An 18753-nucleotide genomic window follows, 5' to 3' on the forward strand; every position below is an offset into this window, starting at 1 on the left:
CACCGATCACAGGACACAGGCAAGTTAACCACGTAACATGGTACAGGGCCGGCGTGGGCAATAGAGGCAAGTTGAATAGAAGATTATAAGGCAATAAATGTGCCAGTCCCTACCCATTAGGATGGTCATTATCACAAATAACTGTCAGCGAGGATGTAGAGAAAGGGGAGCAGTATGCATTGCTGGTGGGAATATAAACTGGTGTGGCCACCTTGAAAACAGTCTGATGGTTCTAAAAAGTTAAGCAAAGATTCACCATCTGATCCAGCAATTCCAATGTAGGAACCAGCAATTCTAGTTTCAAACAGTTGAAAGTAGGGACTCAAACAAATACTTGTGCACCAGTTTTCATAGCGGCATTACTCATCACGGCCAAAGATGGAAAGAACCCAGGTATTTATCAATAGGTGAGTGGATAAATAAGATAGCATGCGCGTGCACACACGCACAAGGAACTATTATTCAGTCTTGAAAAGAAAAGAAATTCTGATATATGCTACAATATGGATGAAACTTAAAGGGGTTATGCTAAGTAAAATAAACAGATAAAAGAACAAAAAGAACAAATTTTGTGTGAGTCTATTTACATGAGGTAACTAGGATAGGCAAATTCATAGAGACAAAGATAATGGGGGGCCTCCCTTGTGGCACAGGGGTTAAACACAGCACTATCAAGCTATCTCCAGCCACTGCAGCACAAGTTCAATCCCAGGCTGGCCAGGGAGCAACCCACATAGTGCAGCAGACCACTCCTGCCTCACCCGCTGCTCCCCTCAGCAGTGTATTTCAATACATCTACCTGTTCTGCTCCCTGCTCTCTTGGGTGAATCCTCTCACCCCACCCCCCACCTCTGGCTTACACCCCAGTTCTTGCATGCATAAATAAATAAATCTTAAAAAAAAAAAAAGGAAAAAAAGTGTAATGGAAGTTACCAGAGGTTGAAGGAATGAGGAAATGAGGACTTTTGTATTCGGTGCGTGCAAAGCTTTTATTGAGGTGACAAAAGAGTTCTGAAGAAGAGTGTGGTGACAGCTATGAAAGTGTGCATGTCTTTAATGTCACTGAACTGTAGACTTAACCATGTTATGATGACCCATTTTATGTTCTGTGTTTTATCACAAGAAAAAGAGCAATAAAGGAAATATTTTCATTCCACGAAATGAAATAATTGAAGTTATTGAGAAGTCGTGATGTTTGAACTGGGTGCTGAAGGATAGATAGGAATTTGCTAGATGATGACCTGGAAGTCTGACTTTAAGTCCTAGCACTGCCCTTTACTTTCATGTAACTCTTTTTTTTTTAATCTATAAAAGTGAGAAAAGATATACCATATAATTGTGCTGAGGATTTCATGAGATAACAAGTCTAAAATGGTTTTCTAAACTGCAGGACATTCTCTGATACAAATTTACTGATAAGAAGTGATACAGTTTAACTGTGGAAGGCAAGATCTTTATGTTGACATTAAATCAGTATTGACTGGTCCAGGATATTTTCTAAAGTTTAACATGACAAATATTCCTTCTGTCCAGGCAGGTGAAGTTAACGAAAACTGTTAGAGGAAAGAAGCAATAAAGGTTAAAGGACGTGGTTTGGAGACTATGTTCTCATTTAAAAAGAGAAATAGTATCCAGTTATTAAAATTGAGAAACAAATATATGAAGAAGAAATATGAGAAGACATTCAGTGTTCTGCTTCTTCACCTAATATATTATAAATTGCAATTCTGATTTATAATGGTGTAAATACTTAGATATCAGAACAGAACTGGAAGTCCATGTATAATGGTGAAAATAGTGGTTGTGTAAGAGATGGAGGCCACAGGTCACATTTTTCATTTGTTATTTCATTTTATGTTGTTTTGTGATAGCAAATGAGTATAAGAGAAAAAGAATTATACTTCCCTTTTAAATGTATATCAGTTGGTTTCTTTGCTGAATACTCATCGGCCAGCCCTGTCTCCACCAGCTTCCAAGATGCGCAGAGGCCCTGTACCTTTAAGCCCTGGGGGCCAAGAGGGTACCATTTGCTTCCAGCAATGACAGAAGCTTGCAGAGAACAACTGGAGGATGCTCCAAGGCCCCTTCAGGGTAAAGAACGGCTGCCTTCTATAGATTTGTGACTGGGGGCTCCAGGGGACTCCAAGGGCAGGGAAAGAGCCATCAAATTGTGTTTGGCCTTGGGCTCTGATTCAAAGGCTGCAGCTTCCAAGATTCTCACCCTTCCCATTCTGAGAGAAAAGATACTAACTCCAGATGCGTATTACCCTAGTTTTGATTGGTTCAGATGCAGCCTGAATTAGCACAAGGGCACGATTTCTCAGAGCAGGGTTCCCCCAGCAGCCTCTCCAGACAGGAGCTGGCCATAAACTATTTCAGCCGTTAAATTCATAGCTAGATCAAAGAGAGAAACTAAGAATGGCAGGTTGATTTTATGCCCTTACACTATCTCTCCAGTCTATCAACCCGTGGAACCAACAAGTATTAGCACTCCTGACATACATCAGAAGCCGCAGCCTATAAACATGAGAAACAGAATCAGAGAGACATCTCAATTTCACTCTGCAGAGAGAAGGCCACCCTCGCCGGTAGAGAAAACTTAACCCTGTATCTACCTGCGCTGCTTCCTTCAACCACAGTCTTTGACTCATTCAGGCTCAGAACTGTGCAGACTGTTTACATACAAGGGTGTGTTACTAAGCAGAAGGGGGGGCTGACCTCCATCTAGCACCAGGAGCGTTCACCAAGGCTCTGCACTGGCTCGCGCGCAGTTCCCACAGGAAGGAGAATCTTTTTCACACAATCTGATGCCAAGCCACATGGCCAAGGGGCTGTGCCCAACTTGTGGGTGACTTTTCTAGCTCCCAAAAATTACTGTGTACACTGGCAGTCTCTCTATGTGAGCAAGTCTAGGAGACTTTTTGGCAATAACATCATCGTGGATCTTAACCAGGTTTTCTGTCCTAATTCACATATTTAAAAGTATGTTATAGAGTTTTATAACTACATGATAATTCAGAAATGTGTCTAAAATGATTAATTCTATAGAATTAAAAATCCCATTTCTGGAAGGAATCATAGTCTTCATCTGATGCAAGTTTATTTTTAAATAGAAAACTTAGCAAATGAATCTAGGAATGTTAAGTGACTCATCTGAAATAAAACAAGTGTTTGTAGAAAAAAAAAAAATAGATGGAAGCCCTTGCAATCTCCTCTCCAGAGCTTGCATTTATCCACCTACCAAAGAGAGACCAAGTTTCTATACAGAGAAATAGACCCTGATATTCTCTAGAAAAACCTAATAGACTATTTAGAAAAACCCAATAAACTATGATAATGAAGGAGTTGTGCTTTCAGGTATGATTATCAGTGCATAGCCTTCTAGGAACTCTACTAGAGAACCAAGTAAGGGAAGAGGCATTGAACGTGGACTCAAGAATTCACTGTCTAGATTCAAATCTTTCTTCTATTCATCTCTTAGCTTTGTGGCCTTGGGCAAGTGTTTCAGTTTCCTGATCTGTAAAATGGGAACAATGATATTCTGACCTCATGGTGTTGAGTAGAGGATTAAATAAGACAATGGGAAGTATGGAATAAGTGCTTAACACAGTACCATCACATAAATACTAACCTCCCAAAACATATCCACTGTATACACATGCTATGCTTTGGTTGGATCATACTAATGTGAGAGTCTGGGATTTTTTCTGATTTTCATGACCATTAGCATAGTATAGTGCATTCACAAATGTTCCAGGAGGAACTACACTGGCTATTGCCAATAAATATAAAAATTGCTTAGTCAAGTTCAATTAAAAATCATATGTTAATTCCCTAGTAATTCTGGGTTAATTGCATATTAATTACCATCTTGTTATAGCATCAATGTGCCAACATTTGGTATGGAAACCTGCATCAGGGATTAAATGTTAAAATGAACTTTCTCCAACTGCTGCAAGAAATGATCCCTGATTATCCCACATCAACAAGACTTTTCAGAAAGACCTTTTATGTATTTGCTTTTTAAAAAAGCTCAAAGTATCTGATAACCAAAGTACCTGATAACTAAAGTTTCTTCTAGTGTAGGTATGCAGAGTAGCCAGTAACATCTGTTACCCATGACTGATTTTTTTCCCCAAATCCACTGGATCAAAGTCTTTTGTGATGACAAGCCCCAGTCTACTGACCTTTCCTAGGGTGATGGTTTAATTGGCTACAAGTTCTTGGAACATTCCCAAGGTCTTTACCTCTTCCCCCTTCCTGGGTTTTTACAACTTGACTTCCCCACGTTTCCTGCATTGAAGTATGATCCCCAAAAATAAGTTATATGAGCGCAGCTGAATTTCTTGGTAGAAAAATTATGTATAACAAGACAGTTGGCAAGGTTATATCACTCCATGAAAGCTGTAATTTCCCAGCAATTGATTTCCTAAAGATAACTCACTGTTTGCGTGCAGTGAAAGCTAATTTAACAAGAAAGATGAGTCTCTTCAGAACACCTTGATTGGCAATTGTGATAAATTCCTATAATTACTATTGACTCAGAGGAGGATTTTCATTTGTTAAGATGTTGCTGAAATGACAACTCAGTGATGGTTTTAATAAGAGGAAGCGGAAATACCACCTGCTGCTCCCATCTCACAAAAGAAACTTAAAGGCCCAAAAGTTACAGGTATTTCAGAGAGTTCATGAAGTCCCTGTTGAATTTCAGAAAGAATGCCATATGCTTTTTGGCAATTGTTTTGACTAAAAATTCCTATAGGAAACATAGTTCTTAAACCCAGAAAGTCTGGCTCATTCTCCTAAAAAAAAAAGAAAAAAGTTGCATCTGGATCAGTGGTTCCACCATACACAACAAAATCTTAGTATTAATGCTAAAAATTTAATAATATTGAAAGCCTAACATTAAGCAATTAACAAAATTCAAACAATTTATTGATTGTTCTATTCTACAAACAACATTGATTATTCAACCATTAATATGACTTCATGGAAAGTTTGAGACTAGAAAAATGCCTACAATATGGTTTTAAGTATAAAAAAATATGATGCTGGGCCTCCCCGGTGGCGCAGCGGTTGAGCGCTGGGTTGCGAAACTGCGCGCGGCCTCTGAGGCGCCGGTTCGATCCCCGGCTGCTCCCCGGCCACCAGAGGAGGGTCCCACATGGCGTGCAGACCTCTCCTGCCGCCCGCTGCTCCCCTCAGCAGTGTACTTCGGTCCTTCTGCCTGCTCTGCTCCCCGCTCTGGCTCTGGTGAATTCTCTCACCCTCCCGTGTTTCTGACTGTACCCAGTGCATGTATAAACAAAACAAACAAACAAACCAGCAAACAAATAAATAAAGCATGCCTCTATAAAAAAAAAAAAATATGATGCCAAATTATATGTACAGTTTGAGTTCAACTATGTAAAAAAGTTTGCACATAAAGAACTGAGCTGCAGTGTGTCCCTGAATGTTAACAATTATATATGCTAGATCTCAAAGTGATGGGATTAACAAAACAGTAAGAAAAGAAGAAAGAAATTCTACTTTTTAAATATTCCATGTCTCTAATAGGGCTTATCCCTAATATCTTTTTGGATTGAATAACATATAAGAGTCAAACTACAGCTATATCGATTTCCTAAGTAAAAACTGTCCTTTGATGTTTTGGAATATTATTCATGACTATCTCAATTGTCATTGTCAGTAGCACCAAAACACCCCAAAATTTGTTGTTTGTGTTTTTACATTATATATATATATACAAAAGCAAAACAAGAATTACTCTTGCCTTCTAGACCACAAGCTAAGATAATCTACTCTGACTAAAGCATATACTTCCTCTACGATTTGTCATATAAATGTAAAGCATTGGGCCTCCCCTGGTGGCACAGCCCTTGAGCGCTGGGCTGCGAAGCTGCCCACAGCCTCTGCAGCGCCAGTATGATCCCCGGCTGCTGGCGAGGGTCCCACATGGCGCGCAGACCTCTCCTGCCGCGCCCGCTGCTTCCCCTCAGCAGTGTGTTTCGTCCGTCTGCCTGTTCTGCTCCCCGCTCTGGCTCTGGTGAATTCTCTCACCCTCCCGCGCTTCTGACTGTATCCAGTGCTTGTATAAATAAATAAATAAATCTTTAAAAAAAAATGTAAAGCAGTAATAGTATTGATAATTTCATAAGTATAGTTAATATTCATAAGTGTTCTCTTGCCATGAAAATCATTCAATCCATTCAAAAAACAAGGAGGCACCTAGGATTATTATCTTCATTAAAGATAAAAAACCCTTGGCTCAGAGACACTGTGTAATTTGCATGAAGTTACAGAGCAAAATAATTATTTAAATTTAAGTCTTCTTAAATTTTTAAGATTTTATTTATTTATACAAGCACTAGGGTATAGGCCAGAGGTATGGGAGGGTGAGAGTATTCACCAGAGACAGAGCAGGGAGCAGAACAGGCAGAATGACTGAAAACACTGCTGAGGAGAGCAGCAGGCGAGACAGGAGAGGTCTGCTGTGCCATGTGGGTATCTTCCTTGCCGGCCAGGACTCGAACCAGTGCTGCAGAGGCTGTGGACAGCTTCAAGCACTGCGCTCAACCTGCTGCGCCACTGGAGAAGCCCTGACCAGATGATTTTTGACAAGGGATCAAGGCTACACAATGGGACAAGGACAAAGGTGTGTGTAAAACTGGATATCCATAAGCAGATGAATGAGGTTGGACCCTTACCTTACACCATATAAAAAAAATTAACTCAAAATGGATTAAAGATGTAAATGTAAGACCTAAAACTAGAAGTAAATATAGGGGGAAGTTTTGGGAAGTTGGATTTGACAATGATTTATTCGACGTGACATCAAAAGCACAGACAACAAAAGCTAAAAAGAGACAAATGGGACTACATCAGACTTAAAAACTTCTTCTTGTTAAAGGAACCAGCCTACAGAGTTAAAAGGAAACCTACAAAATGGAAGCAAATATTTGCAAATCATATATCTGATAATTCTAGAATATGTAAGGAATTTAAATCAACAACCAAAAAACAACCCAATTTAAAAATGGACAAAGGCATTGGATAGAAAATTCTCCAAAGGAGATATATAAATATCCAACAAGCATGTGAAAAGATGCTCAACATCACTTATCATAACAAAAATACAAATCAAAACCATATTGAGATACCATCTCATACCTATGAGGATGCTCACTATCAAAAGCACAGAAAATAACAAGTGTTGACGAGGAGGCAGAAAAAATAGAGCCTTTGTATACTGTTGTTGGCAATATCAATAATACAGTCATTAGGGAGACAACATGGAAGTTTCTCAAAAAAACTAAAAACAGAATTACCATATGATCCACTAATGCCATTTCTGGATCTATGTCCAAAAGAATTCAAAACAGGATCTCAAAAAGGTATCAACACACCCATGTTCATCTCAGCATTATTGACAGCAGCCAAGAAATGAGAGCAACACATATGTCAATCAACAAATGAATGGATTAAAGAAAATAAAGTGCACAGTCTTGCACCACAATATCAGAGATATGTTCTGAGAAAAGCATCATTAAATTTCATCTTTGTGTGAATGTCAGAGTACAATTTAAAAAATCTCAGTTATATAGCCTACCACACACCTAGGTTATAAATTGTACTTTTGGAACCATTATTATAGATATAGCCCATTGTTAACTGAGACGACATTAAGCAACACATGACTCTATATATACAATGGAATATTATGCAACTTTAAAAAGGAAATCCTGTCACATGCCTCAATGACATTGCAGTAAGTGAAATAAAGCAGTCACAAAACGATAATATTAAGATAATATATAAGATTCCATTCATATTAAGTATCTGAGTTGTCAGAATCATAAAACACAAAATAGAAAGGTGGTTGCCAAAGACCAGAGGAGGTTTGGGACAGAATTATTTTTTAATGGGTATGGAATTTCAGTATAGCAAGATGAAAAATTTCTAGATATTTGTTGCACTACAATGTGAAGATATTTAACATTATTTAACATACACTTAAAATTGTTAAAATGGTAAACTTAATGTGTTTTTATCACTATTTTTGAAAAGTTTATCAGTAACTTATTTTCAAGGGCTTTTGGTAATTTGAATGAATATATATTTTTTAAAATACATTGTTAGGAACATAAAGAAATACAAGCAAACAGACTACTTTGCTTGCTGGTCCAACAAATATGATTTTAATAGGCAAAGAGTCTCAAATGAAATTTTCATTAACTACAAACTGAACTCACTACATAATGACAACATGTGACGTCTATGTGTTTCCCTTAGACAAGTTTCTTTTAAATTTTTAATTGTAGTAAAAGCATAACATAAAATTTAACATCTTAGTCACTTTTGAGTGTACAGTTCAGAAATTTTAAATGTATCACATTAATAAACAGAAGATTACCAGAAATTTTTCATCTTACAAACTAAAATTCTATATCCATTAAACAACAACTCCTCGTTCCTACCATTTTCCAGTGCCTGGCTGATCCCATTCTACTCTCTATTTCTATGACTTTGACAACCCCCAGAAATACTGCTCTGTTTAAGCTTTTAAGGACCTCACTCAAATAGCATTCTAAGGGATACCAAACCAAAAACCATGCAGATTCTCATATCCTGATTACTCATATACTAGAGGCTATTCATTCTCCTTATGTCTCCGTTTCCTCATTTATAAAATGGAGATAGTAGTAGTACATTCTTCAAGGCATTGTGATGAGAATTTAATGTAATAACAAATATAAAGCATTTGGAACAATGGCTAGTACAGAATAAGTACTGAGTAAATATTAAATAGCACTGTTTTTACATGTGTTCTGTCCATATTGGGAGTACACCATAATTAAGATAAAATGGCTATTTCAGGAGCTCATAATCTCAAAACTTATATGTTCTGCACAAAACTGAGAACATGGTGGGAACTTACCAATTATTACTGCTTAATAAGGCATTATTCAACAGATAAACAGAATGAAGAAAATAAAAATACACAAAAGAACAACTTCTCGAACTGAAAACAAAGAGTGAGGTTATAACCCAACACAATGACTGTTTCCAGACTCCAGTCTCACCAAGATGTACCTACTAATATTCTTTTGTAAATACAATTAAAAGCAATAGATTTATTTTCACTATAGGCAAGATTTAACAAATTCTTTCCTTGGCTTTTGAAATAGCCACCCAGGAACTCATAACAGTGCTTGTGTATTTGTCTACTCTAGAGACATACTGAAAATGTAAAATGATTGTAATAGCAATAAGAGTGGTCTTTCTCTTCTTAATGAAATTCTAAAAAGCTTCAGTCTCCTGTAATGCAAACAAGCATTTCTGCCTTGGCAGATTCATCATAAAAACTCAGTCAGCCATGGCTAAGCAGGGATTGTGGCCAGCAATGCTGCCACCTGCAGTATGGAAATAAAATCTTTTTCCTCAAAAGGAAAGAAAGAAAGACGTCCCTGCTTTGCAAATCAGCGCTGCTCAGTTTCAATGAATTATTATCCTAGTAGCTCAGCACATTATTCAAGTAGGTTACTCTTCTATCCATCCAACTTCACCTGGATGTTTGGTTAACTTGTCCCTTTACTTACACTGTTTCACCATCTTGCCCCATTATACAGTAACTTGACTTTCTGTTTTCTTTCATTTCATTTACTCAAAATTAATTACTTATTGCTCAACACTGTAGTGTCACAATTTATAATAATGAGACCTACAGCCTTGTATCTCAGGATAGTCATGCACAAGGATTCCAGATGTACATATTGGCTAGGAGACTTTAATATGTAGACACAAAACTATTTTGTTATATATAGACCTGTCTAGACCTAAGTGCAATTAAACTAAAGAGAGAGGGAACCAGGTTTCAGAAAATTTGTGACATAAGCATTTTGTTCATCTTTTGAAAAACAGATTCCCTTTTCTCTGCTTTCCATGCCTACAACCTTTTGATGCTCTTAACTGTTCAAGTTATCCTTTTCAAATGCTCAATGAAACAGATTGCAAAACCTAGAGCCTCCCAGATTCAGACCTTTCCTGATTCCTCCTCAACCACCACCCAAGAACACCCCATCAAAACTTACTATTCCAGTTTTCTAATTCTAAATAGTCTAGCTGTTTCTGGCAAATTCCATAAACTGAGAGCAAGTTACTGTGGCATATTATTTAATATATTAACTACCCTCAAACATTTGTATGCTGATAGAGGTCTCTGACAGAGGTATCTGTCAGTCTATAACTTAATTAAAAGCATGAATAACTGTCAGGATTTTAGGCACCACGAGTATTAACAGAGCCCATAAAGGGAATATTTAGATGGGCCAGATGAGGGAAAATTTTCATTGACAGCATTCAAATCCTAGTCTATAGCTACCTGTCAGCTGCTCTATTCATGTTCCTAAATACACACACACACACACACCCTCTTTATGTTGTATACACTTATTTACATACACCCCCACCCCTCTACACATGCAAAGACTTCCTCAAAGAGAGAAAATGCTGTCTGCCTATGAATACCCACATCCTAAGTGTCTCTAGACACCATTCACATAGAGAAGGGACGCAGTACCAAATTCCAAGCTCACGTCTTTTCCATGACACCTTAGGCACCTTATACCCACACAGTGGCTCAAGTAGCAAGGTGGGCAGATTTTAGGAGAAACATAAGTCATTCTTGGCATGAATATCAAGGGAATGCCTTCATCACCTTGGGTTAATGTTCCATAACTTTTCCTTCTGAGGTTCCATGTCGAAAGCAGAAGATTGCCCCTATATGTCAAAATCTCCCCTTTTAGAAGGCTCATCTCACCCAGATGAATCAACCCCAATAAGATCTAAATCCAAACATTAATAGAGAACTATGTAGAAGGACCCCTTATCAGATTTTTTTCCTTATAGCTATGACAGAAGTCAATTAAATGGTATCTCTTATTACAATCTTATTGGAGTGTGCAATCTGAATTTGCTTTTCTTTTTTTTAAGATTTATTTATTTATGTATACAAAAGCTGGGGTACAGGCCAGAGATGCAGGAGTTGAGAGGATTCACCAGAGACAGAGTGGGGAACAGAACAGGCAGACTGACTGAAATATACTGCTGAGAGGAGCAGTGGGAGAGACAGGAGAGGTCTGCTGCACCGTGTGGGTTGCTCCCTGGCAAGCCAGGGATCAAACTTGTGCTGCAGAGGCTGTGGATTGCTTCATAGTGCAGTGCTTAACCCCTTGCACCACCAGGGAGACCCCTAAATTTGCTTTTCTAAGCTCAGAGATTGGTATAATTGGCATATCAGCACTTAATATTTTTCCCTGGTAAGTAACTATTTGCTCACCAACTTGGAATAGATACAGTTAGGATTCATAAAAGTTTGGTTATGGGGTTAAAATAAAATCCAGAAATACTTCAGACAATAACAACATGAACAAGAAAAACGTAAAATCCAAGATACGGGTCTGAGCAATAACTTGTAACATGACAGTTAGGTGCTGGATAATGGCATCTCAGTCAATGACAACTGCATGTGTGATGGCAGAATTCACATAGATATTAGGTGTGCAATAGATTATGCCATCGAGGTCTGTGTAATTGTACCCTATGATGTCCCCACAAGGCAATCGCCTAACGATGCATTTCTCAGAACATATCCCCATCTTTAGAGACACGTGACGGTATTTATTTGCTGTTCACATTCCCTCTTGGTTTTGCTACAGAGTTCAATGAGAGTAGGAGGAACAATATCAGTATATACATGATATTTATTATATATCTGCATTTCACATGGGGAACGCAAAGAAAAGGCAACAAAATCCTTGACTTCAAAACACTTTAACTCGGTCTAGCAGCATATTTCCCAGTGTCCATCCGTCCAAAACGTAAAATTCCAAAATCCTAATACTTGACGGTCTTGGTAAATGGTTGACTCAGAGCACCCACTAGAGAAATCACAGGCCTGATAACATTTTCCTTGAGGAGTGTCCATATTTTTAAATTCAGTCTTGGCCAGAAAATGTAAGTGAAGCCAAAGGCTACAAAACCTAATTAGCAGTATAATGGAAACCCTTGAAAAGAACTGGAAGGCAGTTGAATGGGTGCTTTGAGAAGACAAAATATTCAACTAGACATGCCATCTTGTTAGAGTCGAAGAAAAGCTTAGTGAACATTCACATACAACACACCATAAAATTTAAGTTAATTGTAGACTTATCCTGCATCTTGTCAAAATAAAGTTGAGCTTCTAAGTATGTTTGTGAACAATGAGCTCTCTTGCAATATTGAAAGATTTGTTTTAATAGTAATAGTTTCAAGGATTGTTGACTTACATTTCTGAACCTGTGAATATTTGTTTTCACAAGCTACAGGGGTTGAGAAGTCCATGTGAGGGTGAGAGTGGAAGTAGGTATGAGCCTGGCCAGCAGCAGCAGACAAGACTGCCAAAGTGCTTGAATCCATCAGCAAGTTGGCCCTAGCCTTAGCTGTTGCTGGAGGCGTGGTGAACTCAATCGTGTATAACACAGACACTGGGCACAGAGCTGTCATCTTTCATGGCTTCCGTGCTACACAGGACATCGTGAGAAGGAAAAGGACTCATTTTCTCATCCCTTGGGTACAAAAACTAATTCTCTTTGCCGCTCCTGACCACATAACGTGCCAATAATCCCTGGCAGCAAAGACTTACCAAATGTCAACATCATCCTGCAATGCTTGCCCAGCAGGTCGCCAGCCAGCTTCCCAGCACCCTCACCAGCATTGGAGAGGACTATGATGAATGAGTACTGCCAAACATCCCTGGAGAAATCCTAAAGTAGGTAGTGGCTTGCTTGGATGCTGAAGAACTAATCACCCAGGAGAACTGGTCTCCAGGCAGATGAATGATGACTTTTTGGGGTGAGCAGCAACTTTTAGGCTCATCCCAGATGATGCGTCTTTGACACATCTGACTTTTGGGGAGATCACAGAAGCTGTCAAGCCAAATAGGTGGCTCATAGGATGCAGAGAAGACCAGAGCTGTGGTGGAAAAAGCTATGCAGCAGACAGTGGTCACCATCATCTCTGCAGGGTGATTCCAAGGCTGCTGAGCTGATGGCCAACTCGCTTGCCACTGTGGGCTACATCCTGATGGAGTTGTGCAAGCTGGAGGCCCCGGAGGACATTACCTACCTGCCCCAGTAGATAGGCCCTGCCCAGGCCACACTGGGCATCAGGGCCGCAGCCCCAGTAAGCGTTCACACCACCCTCCATCTGGCCCCTCCCCAGGAATCACTGTGAAATTTCATGATAGGCTTAACATGAAGGAAATAAAAGTAAAATCACTTTTGCGCTTTGAAAAAAGAAAAAGAAACTACATTCCTTTAAGTGTTTGCTGAAGTAAACTATTGTATTACTAAAGTTGCAAATTTTTGTCAGAAAAAATGTTTATTTTAATGATGTACCTTGTGGCAATTCAATTCTATGATCTCATGGTTTTAATACTTTACTTATACAGTTGAATTGGCATGCTGTTAATTTTTAAAAAATGTCATTTTTAGGCTCTTCCCCCTACTGCCCTTTTTGAGCAAATCTTTTGTATTTTAAAAGCTCTGTACTAAATTACTGATATTTTGGTTTAATGTCCATTTTCATCATGTCCTACATTACTGGTTTGATAACTTTCCATTTGGTCCTCAAATCATGAAAAAATATCACTCATCCCAAAGATGTGGTAAATCAAGAAGCATTTTTTGAGACTGAGAAAATGCTGTCTGTATATTTCTAATGATAAAAATACTTTTTTTAATTTTAGACTCCATGAGTCAAGAGTTAATTTACATAGACTCTTTAGAGCATGGCACACTATCATAATAGTCTATAAGAAGCTCCTTTTTAAAAATTTGTATTTACCTTGACTTCCATTCTCCCATAGCAAACATTCTAAAGTGCTTGATATATATATATCTTTCTGTCTAAATGTAATCTAGCAAAAAAAATATTGTTATGTGTGCATTAACGGAGGTAGTATTATGCTCTGCATCTTATTGTGATTCTTCCTTTCTTCACCCAACTCCTAGTTTTGAATTCTATCCATGTTGCTTTACACACACACACACGCATGCACGCACGCATGCACACTGAAAAAGAGACTTTTGCTACTAAACATTATATATATAGCACTTAGTTTAAAAGTCAAGAAAAGTTTTCAAGTGAGAGTTAAACTTTTCTCTCATCTCCAAATCTGGAAAAACTCTGCCTTAGTCTAATGGATGGTGAGGTGAGGTTGTTGTGGGTTAGAATTCACACCAAGAGAGAGGGGATCTTTTCCCTCTGCTCAGCCACTTCTCCATATAAAATACCTCATTTGGGAAGGTTGGTTAAGTTAGGCTTCTACTTAACTTCTAAGTGATAACTTAGGTTGCAGGTAATAAAATATCCATCTTATACTAATGTAAGCTAAAGGGCAACTTTAGCTCATCTATCTGCCTCCCAGGGAAACACTGGCTCAGGTAATGTCAATAGAAATGCTTCTCTCCATCTCAGCTTTTTTGCTGTTTTTTTTAAAAGACTTATTTATTTATGTATATAAGAGGTGGGGTACAGGCCAGAGGTGGAAGGGCAGAAGGGAGGAGTGAGAGGATAGAGTGGGGAGCAGAACAGTCACACTGACTGAAATACACTGCTGCGAGGAGCAGTGGGTGAGACAGGAGAGGTCTGCTGCCCCATGGGGTCACCTCCCTGGCCGGGGATCAAACTCATGCTGCAGTAGCTGTGGATAGCTTCATAGTGCTGACACTTAACTCCTTGCGCCACCAGGAAGGCCCCCCAGTTCAGCTGTCAGCCTGATCTGCAGACTTCCTGTGGTGTTGTCTACCCACTTCCACAGGTACTCAGATTACCATCAACTACCATCTGTAGCAGGTGTCAACTTAGTGCTTGCTCTGTGGAAATTAATGTGGGCCCTTTTAATATTTTTCTTTTGTCAATTGACACAATGTTAAGCTTTGTCAACAGAAGAGATGGAAAAACATTTCAGGAGGAAGGCATTCCTTCCCTGCCTCTGAAGTGATCTTTCCTTGGGCTTCTGAGCACAGGCAGCTTCTCAGCTTCCCAGATGCCAGGCTCCTGCAGTGCAAGGCAGGCAGGCAGGCAGCTACACCCAGAGACAGCCAGTGACCAGGATGCAGTACCCCAGGACCACCGCCACTCTCTACAGACAGGTAAGTGCTGTAGTTGCCTCAGTTCCTGCATGACACGGCAGCCCGACAGCATTCCCTGCATCCTCCTTCATGCTGTTTTATAGCTGAGTGTTTCCAGCTACCTCCCTATGAACAGCTTTCCCCAGTATTCTACAATTTCTGGCAAACCTTCTAGACTATGGATTTTCAGCAAGTTACACTGGTACTACACCAGAGGTACTTCTCTGCCATCTATAGAACCACAAACACACCCTCTTCAACAAGGTCACAACCCTAGCCCCAGAGGAGTTAGCCCTGGAAGAGCCCTGGGCACTTAGCTCAGAGGTGGGGGCATGGCTACACCTTAAAAATTCCTTAGTGTTCTCGCTAGTTCTCACTTAACCAATACCATGTTACTCAAATATCCCGTCCTAACTAATAGTTCTTTATACTCCACATTCCTGCTCAAATTGTTGTGTGGTTTCTCTTTCCTGACTAAACCCTCAAAGACATACTACCTCCCTCCAAACACACTGCAAAGAATGTTCTCATACCTGTCCCTTATGGATTTGCAGTTTTATTGGGTACACCCAAAACAGACTTTGCTAGATCACTGGGTTACTGTTTAACTTAACTGACTGTCTGTAACACCACTTTGAGGGCATATTGCTACTTTATATTACATTGAGATGCGGTAAATCTCAGCTTTCCAGGTTTTTTTGTTAAATTGGAGACATAGTACATTATTTTGTCAATTGCCTATCTCTACAAACTAATGCGTCTTCACGTACTTGTAGTTCTTCCATGGTTTTCTCTTTGTAAGCTGCCTTTACATATGTTTTGCCCATTTCTTTTCTTGGTGTTTATGATGTTTTCTTGTTGAATTGAAGTTCTTTGAATATTCTAGAAAATATGACCTTGCTAGTTTCAGACACTGCTAACATCTTCTCCAAACCTTCCTGTCAGCAAACTTTGTCCAAAATGTTCTTACTGAAAATAAATCCTTAGTATGATGTAATAAAAGTTTTGTTCAAATGTTCTTCTAATCACAAAATAGTCCACCACATATCTTCTACTGACATATAGTTTTTCATTCTTAGTTAAGTTTTAAATATCCAAAAGATACTTTAGATTAAGATGTTTTTTTTTTATAAATTTTATTGTTATATTCCCCATACAATTGCAGCCCCCCATTCTGACCCCAATCCCTCCCCTCCCGCCCCCGCCCCCCTAAAAGTGTCTCTGGTTCATAGTTTTTTGTTGATTTTGATTTTCACTTTCTTATAGTTATTCATTTTCCTGGTCCCTTATTTAAGTTTTCTAGATTCCTGCTATGAGTGAGACCATCCGGTATTTTTCTTTTTCTTTTTGGCTTATTTCGCTGAGCATGATCCCTTCCAGCGCCATCCATGTTGCAGCAAATTGCATGTGTTTATCTTTTTTGAATGCTGAGTAATATTCCAAAGATTAAGATGTTACAAGTGAGAGAGGTTTTTCTAATCAGTGAACCAAACAATAAATATTTTAAAGGAAAGAAGAATATGATTGTCAGCTTTTGGAAGTGACCGAAAAAGCAGATAGAGTCTGATAAAGTATAAAAATGAATTGTCAAGACTGATATATATATAAAATGAGGCAATGTGTAACAAAATAATTTATTCCATATCCTTACGGTAGTTACTAAAATGTTTATTATAATTATGATTATGATAGTTATTGGAGTATTAGAATAAAACATAAAGTTCAGAGGCGTGGTAGTTGTCTATGACTTTGAAAAGCATTATTCTACTTAAGAGACATTTCATCTTTCTACCCATGACCCAGACTTCGTGGATAATTGTTTGATTTGGTCAGTTTGCCTAGAATTCATTCCTCTTTACAACACTAGTATCCCAAATTTTCTTTCTTATTCTCAGGAACGCAAACCTTTATTCTCAGGCCACGTGGTTTGGGTATACCCATTCCAGATCAAGAGTAGAATGTATAACTAAGACTTAAGAGGCCAGCATTTCCTCGTCCAGCAATTAGTCAGTGTGAACATATGACACAGGTCTAGCCAACTGGCAAACTTCATTCCCTGTCACAGGGATTGGCTCAGTAATCCCAAATTGGTGTAATCATAGTTAATCCTACAATTTATAGAAGAACTATAGGGAAAAGATACTTTTTTTTTCTGTTTAATTTAGACTTGGGTAGATAATATCCAGCAATTGCCTAAAACCTCCACAGGAAGTCTCCTGATAAAGCTGATGATAAAGCCAAGAGATGCAGAGAAACACTTCTGCATCTGACATTACTTAAGCCAGCTTTTCCCTGGGATTTTTCAGCTAGATGAGCTAATAAAGTCTCCCTTTTGCTTACATCAATTTGAGATGGAGTTTGTGTTACCCACAACTTAACATACCACTTAGAGGTAAGGTAGAGACCTAACTTACCAACATTTTCAAATAAGATTTTTTTTTAATTAAGGTTTACAACCTTGTTAGTCTTTTGTAAGTATAGTCACTATGGTGCACCAACAACCAAAGCACCCATAGCCCTCCACCATAATCCACTGTGCTCCCTCCCCACCTCTTCGAGTAAGGAATCACCACTTTTCCTCACTCTCACCCTCTAGATGCCTCAGTTATATGTTCAGCTTTCAAGAGCTAGTTTTAAGATTTGTTTTGTCTGACCCTTTGTTTGATTTCTCTATATTTCACATGTAAGTGACACCATCTGGTGTTTATCTTTCTCCTTCTGGCTATCCTATCCTCTTAAACCCTTCCAGCTCCATTCATGTTGTTGCAAATGGCACGAGTTTATTTTTGATCCCTGAGCGGTATTCCTTGTGTGTGTGTGTGTGTGTGTGTGTGTGTGTGTGTGTACACCACATCTTGATCCACTCATTCATCTGTTTCTGAGCACTGTTTGCATATCTTAGCTATTGTAAATAGTGCTGCAATAAACATGGGAATGCAAGTTTCCTTTCCAATTAATGTTTTTGTATTCTTCAGATAGATGCCTAGAAGTGAAATTGCTAGATCATATGGTAGATCCATTTTTAATCTCTATGAAACCCCCATTATGCTTTCCATAGGGACTGGACCACTTTATATTCCCACCAACAGTGTAAGAGGGTTCCTTGGGTTTCTTTTGCTCCACACCCTAACCAGTACTACTTGTTTCTGGCCTTTTTGATATGTGCTATTGTCACATATGTGAGGTGGTATCTCATGATGGGTTTGATTACATTTCCCTGATGATAAGTGATGATGATTGTTTTTTTCATGTGCCTGTCTGCCATCAGTATGTCTTCTTTGGAGAAGTTTCTATTTAGCTCTTCTGCCCATTTTTCTGATCGAGTTTTTTTTTCTTTTTGTTGAGTTGTAGGAGTCTTTTGTAGATCTTTAATATCAGTCCCATGTCAAATGTATGGCATGCAAATATTTCTCCCATTCAGTGAGGTATCTCTTTAGTTACAGTTTCCTTCACTGTGCAGAAGCTTTCCAGTTTGATGTAATACCAATTGTTTATATTCTCTTTTGTTTTCCTTGCTGCTGGGGTGAATCCTCAAAGACATCACTGAAGCTTAGGTTTTGAAATTTCTTGCCTATGTTTT

At 38.7% G+C, this 18753-nt stretch overlaps 1 pseudogene across 1 annotated transcript; it reads left to right on the forward strand.

The window, feature by feature from the left end:
- Window positions 1–2039: 2039 nt before the first annotated feature.
- Window positions 2040–13176, forward strand: LOC311170205 (prohibitin 1-like; annotated as a pseudogene). Its single transcript has 2 exons — window positions 2040–2091; window positions 12423–13176. The product of its transcript is annotated as a prohibitin 1-like (transcript).
- The last annotated feature ends 5577 nt before the right edge of the window (window positions 13177–18753 follow it).

The sequence above is a fragment of the Talpa europaea genome (genome assembly GCF_964194135.1).
Source record: "Talpa europaea genome assembly, chromosome: 4".
Classification (NCBI taxonomy): Eukaryota; Metazoa; Chordata; class Mammalia; order Eulipotyphla; family Talpidae; genus Talpa; species Talpa europaea.